Genomic DNA, 11399 nt, shown 5'->3' on the forward strand with positions numbered 1-11399 from the left:
GGGACACTCAGACCTCTGCAGACACACCCAGGCTCTTAGAAAATTGAAGCCTGGCTTCTTGGCTGCTGTTCCATCAATGACCCAATGACTGGTAAGCTCTGTCAGGGCATCCACCCAACAAAAGGTATTTGCTCTGAGGCAAGGTCAGAAATGCTTCATTGATTTCATCCAGGATGTTTATACTTGAGACCAAATGACCCCTGTCATGGAGGCTCTGAAAGGCAGTCCGGCTCTGAATGAGAGGGGCCCTTATTTCCATCTCTGGGATTCTGTAATTTCCAGTGAGAGGTGATTTGTGGAAACTGTTTACAAACAGATGACACCACCCATGGAGCTGCCTCTCCCAATGCCAGTGATGTGTGTTGAGGCAAAAAGCCCTGGGACTTGGTGGAGGGGTGAGGCAGGTAGGGAGAACAGCCTGACTCAGAACAGACAGATTGGAAAGCCAACCTCAGGGTGGAGGGGGTGACCCTTAATCAGGGAGCTGAGGCATGAGTTTTGGGAAAGAAATATGGTGACTCACCACTGAGAGACGCGTGAATCCGAATAGCAGTATATACCCTTGCACACAAGGCACAAAGATATAGATTAAATGGCTGACTGTGAGATGGTGGTATGGCCAGGCTCAAGTATGTGACCCTCAGCAGGACACACAGGGGAACTTTGATGAGAAAGGTTTGGGCATTCTAAGAATAGTTTTATTACAGAAACCTGGAAAGCTACTTTGGATGGGCTAGAGCTCTCTGTTCATGGCCCCATAGCCTTCTCTGACTTCTAGCACCAGGTAAAGCTGTATATGTGGCACAGGCTTTCCCTCAGTGACAGCACTGTTGAATGTATTTTATTCATGATGGCTCCAGTTCCTGCTTAAATTATGTTATTATAGTAATAAAAATAGCAACTGATATTTATATAGAACTTAGCAGTTTATAAGATGTGTTCACATATCTCCTTCACCATCTGTAAGACAGTATTTTTGTCTCTGTTTTCTGTTTAACAGATTAGGAGAGGCTCTGAGAGTTTACATGATCCACCTGAGGTTATCCAGCCAAGAAGTGGCAGTCTCTGATTGGACTAGGCTTTCTAGTGCTTTCCAAGAAAGCCAAGAGTCATCTCTTCTTTTTAAAAAATATTTTATTGGAGTATAGTTGATTTACAATGATGTGTTAGTTTCTGCTGTACAGCAAAGTCATTCAGTTATACATATGCATATATCCACTCTTTTTTAGATTATTTTTCCATATAGGCCATTATAGAGTATTGAGTAGAGTTCCCTGTGCTATACAGTAGGTTCTAATTAGTTATCTATTTTATATACAGTAGTGGGTATATGTCAGTACCAATCTCCCAATTAATCCTTCCTCCCTGCTTACCCCTTGGTAACCATAAGTTTGTTTTCTACATCTGAAGAGCTCCCTCTTCTTAATCTGTACCCTGAGATAATTGAATAATGTCACCCAATTAATTATTGAGGGACAGCGTTTATTTATCCCTTATTTTTTTTAATTTAATTTTTTTATTAGTTTCTGCTTTATAACAAAGTGAATCAGTCATACATATACATCTGTTCCCACATCCCTTCCCTCATGCATCTCCCTCCCTCCCACCATCCCCATCCCACCCCTACAGGCGTCACAAAGCACCGAGCTGATCTCCCTGTGCTCTGCGGCTGCTTCCCACTATCTATCTACCTTACGTTTGGTAGTGTATATATGTCCATGCCTCTTTTTCACTTTGTCACAGCTTACCCTTCCCCCTCCCCATATCCTCAAGTCCATTCTCAAGTAGGTCTGTGTCTTTATTCCCGTTTTACCCCTAGGTTCTTCATGACATTTTTTAAAAAAAATTCCGTATATATGTGTTAGCATACAGTATTTGTCTTTCTCTTTCTGACTTACTTCACTCTGTATGACAGACTCTAGGTCTATCCACCTCATTACAAATAGCTCAGTTTCGTTTCTTTTTATGGCTGAGTAATATTCCATTGTATATATGTGCCACTTCTTTATCCATTCATCCGATGATGGACACTTAGGTTGTTTCCATCTCCGGGCTACTGTGAATAGAGCTGCAATGAACATTTTGGTACATGACTCTTTTTGAATTATGGTTTTCTCAGGATATATGCCTAGTAGTGGGATTTCTGGGTCATATGGTAGTTCTATTTTTAGTTTTTTAAGGAACCTCCATACTGTTCTCCATAGTGGCTGTACCAATTCACATTCCCACCAGCAGTGCAAGAGTGTTCCCTTTTCTCCACAACCCTCTCCAGCATTTATTGTTTCTAGATTTCTTGATGATGGCCATTCTGACTGGTGTGAGATGATATCTCATTGTAGTTTTAACTTGCATTTCTCTAATGATTAATGATGTTGAGCATTCTTTCATGTGTTTGTTGGCAGTCTGTATATCTTCTTTGGAGAAATGCCTATTTAAGTCTTCTGCCCATTTTTGGATTGGGTTGTTTGTTTTTTTTGCTATTGAGCTGCATGAGCTGTTTATAAATTTTGGAGATTAATCCTTTGTCAGTTGCTTCATTTGCAAATATTTTCTCCCATTCTGAGGGTTGTCTTTTGGTCTTGTTTATGGTTTCCTTTGCTGTGCAAAAGCTTTGAAGTTTCATTAGGTCCCATGTGTTTATTTTTGTCTTTATTTCCATTTCTCTAGGAGGTGGGTCAAAAAGGATCTTGCTGTGATTTATGTCATAGAGTGTTCTGCCTATGTTTTCCTCTAAGAGTTTGATAGTGTCTGGCCTTACATTTAGGTCTTTAATCCATTTTGAGCTTATTTTTGTGTATGGTGTTAGGGAATGATCTAATCTCATACATTTACATGTCCCTGTCCAGTTTTCCCAGCACCACTTATTGAAGAGGCTGTCCTTTCTCCACTGTACATTCCTGCCTCCTTTATCAAAGATAAGTTGGCCATATGTGCGTGGGTTTATCTCTGGGCTTTCTATCCTGATCCACTGATCTATCTTTCTGTTTTTATGCCAGTACCACACTGTCTTAATTACTGTAGCTTTGTAGTATAGTCTGAAGTCAGGGAGCCTGATTCCTCCAGCTCCGTTTTTCGTTCTCAAGATTGTTTTGGCTATTCGGGGTCTTTTGTTTCTCCAAACAAATTTTGAAATTTTTTGTTCTAGTTCTGTGAAAAATGCCCATGGTAGATTGATAGGGATTGCATTGAATCTGTAGATTGCTTTGGGTAGTAGAGTCATTTTCACAATACTGATTCTTCCAATCAGGAGCATGGTATATCTCTCCATCTATTTGTATCATCTTTAATTTCTTTCATCAGTGTCTTATAATTTTCTGCATACAGGTCTTTTGTCTCCTTAGGTAGGTTTATTCCTAGATATTTTATTCTTTTTGTTGCAATGGTAAATGGGAGTGTTTCCTTGATTTCACTTTCAGATTTTTCATCATTAGTGTACAGGAATGCCAAAGATTTCTGTGCATTAATTTTGTATCCTGCTACTTTACCAAATTCATTGATTAGCTCTAGTAGTTTTTCGGTAGCATCTTTAGGATTCTCTATGTATAGTATCATGTCATCTGCAAACAGTGACAGCTTTACTTCTTCTTTTCCAATTTGGATTCCTTTTATTTCCTTTTCTTCTCTGATTGCTGTAGCTAAAACTTCCAAAACTAAGTTGAATAAGAGTGGTGAGAGTGGGCAGCCTTGTCTTGTTCCTGATCTTAGTGGAAATGGTTTCAGTTTTTCACCATTGAGGACAATGTTGGCTGTGGGTTTGTCATATATGGCCTGTATTATGTTGAGGAAAGTTCCCTCTATGCCTACTTTCTGCAGGGTTTTTATCATAAATGGGTGTTGAATTTTGTCAAAAGCTTTCTCTGCATCTATTGAGATGATCATATGGTTTTTCTCCTTCAACTTGTTAATATGGTGTATCACATTGATTGATTTGCGTATATTGAAGAATCCTTGCATTCCTGGAATAAACCCCACTTGATCATGGTGTATGATCGTTTTAATGTGCTGTTGGATTCTGTTTGCTAGTATTTTGTTGAGGATTTTTGCATCTATGTTCATCAGTGATATTGGCCTGTAGTTTTCTTTCTTTGTGACATCCTTGCCTGGTTTTGGTATCAAGGTGATGGTGGCCTCGTAGAATGAGTTTGGGAGTGTTACTTCCTCTGATATTGTTTGGAAGAGTTTGAGAAGGATGGGTGTTAGCTCTTCTCTAAATGTTTGATAGAATTCGCCTGTGAAGCCATCTGGTCCTGGGCTTTTGTTTGATGGAAGATTTTTAATCACAGTTTCAATTTCAGTGCTTGTGATTGGTCTATTCATATTTTCTATTTCTTCCTGAGTCAGTCTTGGCAGGTTGTGCATTTCTAAGAATTTGTCCATTTCTTCCAGGTTGTCCATTTTATTGGCATAGAGTTGCTTATAGTAATCTCTCATGATCTTTTGTATTTCTGCAGTGTCAGTTGTTACTTCTCCTTTTTCATTTCTAATTCTATTGATTTGAGTCTTCTTCCTTCTTTTCTTGATGAGTCTGGCTAATGGTTTGTCAATTTTGTTTATCTTCACAAAGAACCAGCTTTTAGTTTGGTTGATATTTGCTATCGTTTCCTTCATTTCTTTTTCATTTATTTCTGATCTGATCTTTATGATTTCTTTCCTTCTGCTAACTTTGGGGGTTTTTTGTTCTTCTTTCTCTAATTGCTTTAGGTGCAGGGTCAGGTTGTTTACTCGAAATGTTTCCTGTTTCTTAAGGTGGCATTGTATTGCTATAAACTTCCCCCTTAGAACTGCTTTTGCTGCATCCCATAGGTTTTCGGTGGTCGTGTCTCCATTGTCATTTGTTTCTAGGTATTTTTAAATTTCCTCTTTGATTTCTTCAGTGATCACTTCGTTATTGAGTAGTGTATTGTTTAGCCTCCATGTGTTGGTATTTTTTTTTTTTTTTTTGGTTTAAAAAACAGAAATTTATTTTCTCACAGTTCTGTAGGCTGGAAGTCTGAGATCAGCGTGGCAACATGGTTGGATTCCTGTGAGGGCTCTATTCCTGGCTTGCAGATGGCTCCCTCCTTGCTGTGTTCTCACATGGCAGAGAGAGAAAACAAGCTCTCTGGTATCTCTTCTTATGAGGGTGCTAATCCCATCATGAGGGCTCCATTTTCATAACCCCGTCTAATCCTGATTACCTCTCAAAAGCCTCATCTCCAAATATAATCACATTAGGGGTTAGTGCTTCAACATATAAATTTTTTTTGCCTTATAACAAATTTAATCAGTTATACATATACATATGTTTCCATATCCCCTCCCTTTTGCGTCTCCCTCCCACCCTCCCTATCCCACCCCTCCAGGCGGTCACAAAGCACCGAGCTGATCTCCTTGTGCTATGTGGCTGCTTCCCACTAGCTATCTACGTTACGTTTGGTAGTGTACATATGTCCATGCCGCTCTTTCACTTTGTCACAGCTTACCCTTCCCCCTCCCCATATCCTCAAGTCCATTCTCTAGTAGGTCTGTGTCTTTATTCCTGTCTTACCCCTATGTTCTTCATGACATTTTTTTTCTTAAATTCCATATATATGTGTTAGCATACAGTATTTGTCTTTCTCTTTCTGACTTACTTCACTCTGTATGACAGACTCTAGGTCTATCCACCTCATTACAAATAGCTCAATTTCATTTCTTTTTATGGCTGAGTAATATTCCATTGTATATATGTGCCACATCTTCTTTATCCATTCATCCGATGATGGACACTTAGGTTGTTTCCATCTCCGGGCTATTGTAATTAGGGCTGCTATGAACATTTTGGTACATGTCTCTTTTTGAATTATGGTTTTCTCAGGGTATATGCCCAGTAGTGGGATTGCTGGGTCATATGGTAGTTCTATTTGTAGATTTTTAAGGAACTTCCATACCGTTCTCCATAGCGGCTGTACCAATTCACATTCCCACCAGCAGTGCAAGAGTGTTCCCTTTTCTCCACAACCCTCTCCAGCATTTATTGTTTCTAGATTTTTTGATGATGGCCATTCTGACTGGTGTGAGATGATATCTCATTGTAGTTTTGATTTGCATTTCTCTAATGAGTAAAGATGTTGAGCATCCTTTCATGTGTTTGTTGGCAGTCTGTATATCTTCTGTGGAGAAATGTCTGTTTAGGGCTTCTGCCCATTTTTGGATTGGGTTGTTTGTTTTTTTGCTATTGAGCTGTATGAGCTGCTTATAAATTTTGGAGATTAATCCTTTGTCAGTTGCTTCATTTGCAAATATTTTCTCCCATTCTGAGGGTTGTCTTTTGGTCTTGTTTATGGTTTCCTTTGCTGTGCAAAAGCTTTGAAGTTTCATTAGGTCCCATTTGTTTATCTTTGTTTTTATTTCCATTTCTCTAGGAGGTGGGTCCAAAAGGATCTTGCTATGATTTATGTCATAGAGTGTTCTGCCTATGTTTTCCTCTAAGAGTTTGATAGTGTCTGGCCTTACATTTAGGTCTTTAATCCATTTTGAGCTTATTTTTGTGTATGGTGTTAGGGAGTGATCTAATCTCATACTTTTACATGTCCCTATCCAGTTTTCCCAGCACCACTTATTGAAGAGGCTGTCCTTTCTCCACTGTACATTCCTGCCTCCTTTATCAAAGATAAGGTGACCATATGTCCGTGGGTTTAACTCTGGGCTTTCTATCCTGTTCCATTGATCTATCTTTCTGTTTTTGTGCCAGTACCATACTGTCTTAATTACTGTAGCTTTGTAGTATAGTCTGAAGTCAGGGAGCCTGATTCCTCCAGCTCCATTTTTCGTTCTCAAGATTGCTTTGGCCATTCGGGGTCTTTTGTGTTTCCATACAAATTGTGAAATTTTTTGTTCTAGTTCTGTGAAAAATGCCAGTGGTAGTTTGATAGGGATTGCATTGAATCTGTAGATTGCTTTGGGTAGTAGAGTCATTTTCACAATGTTGATTCTTCCAATCCAAGAACATGGTACATCTCTCCATCTATTTGTATCATCTTTAATTTCTTTCATCAGTGTCTTATAATTTTCTGCATACAGGTCTTTTGTCTCCTTAGGTAGGTTTATTCCTAGATATTTTATTCTTTTTGTTGCAATGGTAAATGGGAGTGTTTCCTTGATTTCACTTTCAGATTTTTCATCATTAGTATATAGGAATGCCAGAGATTTCTGTGCATTAATTTTGTATCCTGCAACTTGACCAAATTCATTGATTAACTCTAGTAGTTTTCTGGTAGCATCTTTAGGATTCTCTGTGTATAGTATCATGTCATCTGCAAACAGTGACAGCTTTACTTCTTCTTTTCCAATTTGGATTCCTTTTATTTCCTTTTCTTCTCTGATTGCTGTGGCTAAAACTTCCAAAACTAGGTTGAATAAGAGTGGTGAGAGTGGGCAACCTTGTCTTGTTCCTGATCTTAGTGGAAATATTTTCCGTTTTTCACCATTGAGGACGATGCTGGCTGTGGGTTTGTCATATATGGCCTTTATTATGTTGAGGAAAGTTCCCTCTATGCCTACTTTCTGCAGGGTTTTTATCATAAATGGGTGTTGAATTATGGTTTCCTCAGGGTATATGCCCAGTAGTGGGATTGCTGGGTCATATGGTAGTTCTATTTGTAGTTTTTTAAGGAACCTCCATACCGTTCTCCATAGCGGCTGTACCAATTCACATTCCCACCAGCAGTGCAAGAGTGTTCCCTTTTTTCCACACCCTCTCCAGCATTTATTGTTTCTAGATTTTTTGATGATGGCCATTCTGACTGGTGTGAGATGATATCTCATGGTAGTTTTGATTTGCATTTCTCTAATGAGTAAAGATGTTGAGCATCCTTTCATGTGTTTGTTGGCAGTCTGTATATCTTCTGTGGAGAAATGTCTATTTAGGTCTTCTGCCCATTTTTGGATTGGGTTGTTTGTTTTTTTGTTATTGAGCTGCATGAGCTGCTTATAAATTTTGGAGATTAATCCTTTGTCAGTTGCTTCATTTGCAAATATTTTCTCCCATTCTGAGGGTTGTCTTTTGGTCTTGTTTATGGTTTCCTTTGCTGTGCAAAAGCTTTTAAGTTTCATTAGGTCCCATGTGTTTATTTTTGTCTTTATTTCCATTTCTCTAGGAGGTGGGTCAAAAAGGATCTTGCTGTGATTTATGTCATAGAGTGTTCTGCCTATGTTTTCCTCTAAGAGTTTGATAGTGTCTGGCCTTACATTTAGGTCTTTAATCCATTTTGAGCTTATTTTTGTGTATGGTGTTAGGGAGTGATCTAATCTCATACTTTTACATGTCCCTATCCAGTTTTCCCAGCACCACTTATTGAAGAGACTGTCCTTTCTCCACTGTACATTCCTGCCTCCTTTATCAAAGATAAGGTGACCATATGTCCGTGGGTTTAACTCTGGGCTTTCTATCCTGTTCCATTGATCTATCTTTCTGTTTTTGTGCCAGTACCATACTATCTTGATTACTGTAGCTTTTTAGTATAGTCTGAGGTCAGGGAGCCTGATTCCTCCAGCTCCATTTTTCGTTCTCAAGATTGCTTTGGCTATTCGGGGTCTTTTGTGTTTCCATACAAATTGTGAAAGTTTTTGTTCTAGTTCTGTGAAAAATGCCAGTGGTAGTTTGATAGGGATTGCATTGAACCTGTAGATTGCTTTGGGTAGTAGAGTCATTTTCACAATGTTGATTCTTCCAATCCAAGAACATGGTACATCTCTCCATCTATTTGTATCATCTTTAATTTCTTTCATCAGTGTCTTATAATTTTCTGCATACAGGTTCTTTTGTCTCCTTAGGTAGGTTTATTCCTAGATATTTTATTCTTTTTGTTGCAATGGTAAATGGGAGTGTTTCCTTGATTTCACTTTCAGATTTTTCATCATCAGTATATAGGAATGCCAGAGATTTCTGTGCATTAATTTTGTATCCTGCAACTTGACCAAATTCATTGATTAACTCTAGTAGTTTTCTGGTAGCATCTTTAGGATTCTCTGTGTATAGTATCATGTCATCTGCAAATAGTGATAGCTTTACTTCTTCTTTTCCAATTTGGATTCCTTTTATTTCCTTTTCTTCTCTGATTGCTGTGGCTAAAACTTCCAAAACTAGGTTGAATAAGAGTGGTGAGAGTGGGCAACCTTGTCTTGTTCCTGATCTTAGTGGAAATGGTTTCAGTTTTTCACCATTGAGGACGATGCTGGCTGTGGGTTTGTCATATATGGCCTTTATTATGTTGAGGAAAGTTCCCTCTATGCCTACTTTCTGCAGGGTTTTTATCATAAATGGGTGTTGAATTTTGTCGAAAGCTTTCTCTGCATCTATTGAGATGATCATATGGTTTTTCTCCTTCAATTTGTTAATATGGTGTATCACGTTGATTGATTTGCGTATATTGAAGAATCCTTGCATTCCTGGAATAAACCCCACTTGATCATGGTGTATGACAGTTTTAATGTGCTGTTGGATTCTGTTTGCTAGTATTTGGTTGAGGATTTTTGCATCTATGTTCATCAGTGATATTGGCCTGTAGTTTTCTTTCTTTGTGACATCCTTGTCTGGTTTTGGTATCAAGGTGATGGTGGCCTCGTAGAATGAGTTTGGGAGTGTTCCTCCCTCTGCTATATTTTGGAAGAGTTTCAGAAGGATAGGTGTTAGCTCTTCTCTAAATGCTTGATAGAATTCGCCTGTGAAGCCATCTGGTCCTGGGCTTTTGTTTGTTGGAAGATTTTTTATCACAGTCTCAATTTCAGTGCTTGTGATTGGTCTGTTCATATTTTCTATTTCTTCCTGGTTCAGTCTCGGCAGGTTGTGCATTTCTAAGAATTTGTCCATTTCTTCCAGGTTGTCCATTTTATTGGCATAGAGTTGCTTATAGTAATCTCTCATGATCTTTTGTATTTCTGCAGTGTCAGTTGTTACTTCTCCTTTTTCATTTCTAATTCTATTGATTTGAGTCTTCTCCCTTTTTTTCTTGATGAGTCTGGCTAATGGTTTATCAATTTTGTTTATCTTCTCAAAGAACCAGCTTTTAGTTTTATTGATCTTTGCTATCGTTTCCTTCATTTCTTTTTCATTTATTTCTGATCTGATTTTTATGATTTCTTTCCTTCTGCTAACTTTGGGATGTTTTTGTTCTTCTTTCTCTAATTGCTTTAGGTGCAAGGTTAGGTTGTTTATTCGAGATGTTTCCTGTTTCTTAAGGTGGGATTGTATTGCTATAAACTTCCCTCTTAGAACTGCTTTTGCTGCATCCCATAGGTTTTGGGTCGTCGTGTCTCCATTGTCATTTGTTTCTAGGTATTTTTAAATTTCCTCTTTGATTTCTTCAGTGATCACTTCGTTATTAAGTAGTGTATTGTTTAGCCTCCATGTGTTTGTATTTTTTACAGATCTTTTCCTGTAATTGATGTCTAGTCTCATAGCATTGTGGTCGGAAAAGATACTTGATACAATTTCAATTTTCTTAAATTTACCAAGGCTTGATTTGTGACCCAAGATATGATCTATCCTGGGGCATGTTCCATGAGCACTTGAGAAAAATGTGTATTCTGTTGTTTTTGGATGGAATGTCCTATAAATATCAACTAAGTCCATCTTGTTTAATGTATCATTTAAAGCTTGTGTTTCCTTATTTATTTTCATTTTGGATGATCTGTCCATTGGTGAAAGTGGGGTGTTAAAGTCCCCTACTATGAGTGTGTTACTGTCGATTTCCCCTTTTATGGCTGTTAGTATTTGCCTTATGTATTGAGGTGCTCCTATGTTGGGTGCATAAATATTTACAATTGTTATATCTTCTTCTTGGATCGATCCCTTTATCGTTATGTAGTGACCTTCTTTGTCTCTTCTAATAGTCTTTATTTTAAAGTCTATTTTGTCTGATATAAGAATTGCTGCTACAGCTTTCTTTTGATTTCCATTTGCATGGAATATCTTTTTCCATCCCCTTACTTTCAATCTGTATGTGTCTCTAGGTCTGAAGTGGGTCTCTTGTAGACAGTATATATATGGGTCTTGTTTTTGTATCCATTCAGCCACTCTGTGTCTTTTGGTGGGAGCATTTAGTCCATTTACATTTAAGATAATTATTGATATGTATGTTCCTATTCCCATTTCCTTAATTGCTTTGGGTTCGTTATTGTAGGTATATTCCTTCTGTTGTGTTTCTTGCCTAGAGAAGTTCCTTTAGCATTTGTTGTAAAGCTGGTTTGGTGGTGCTGAACTCTCTCAGCTTTTGCTTGTCTGTAAACGTTTTAATTTCTCCATCAAATCTGAATGAGATCCTTGCTGGGTAGAGTAATCTTGGTTGCAGGTTTCTCTCCTTCATCACTTTAATTATGTCCTGCCACTCCCTTCTGGCTTGTAGAGTTTCTGCTGAGAGATCAGCTGTTAACCTGATGGG

Source organism: Mesoplodon mirus (genome assembly GCF_964341445.2).
Source record: "Mesoplodon mirus genome assembly, chromosome: 3".
NCBI classification, from domain to species: domain Eukaryota; kingdom Metazoa; phylum Chordata; class Mammalia; order Artiodactyla; family Ziphiidae; genus Mesoplodon; species Mesoplodon mirus.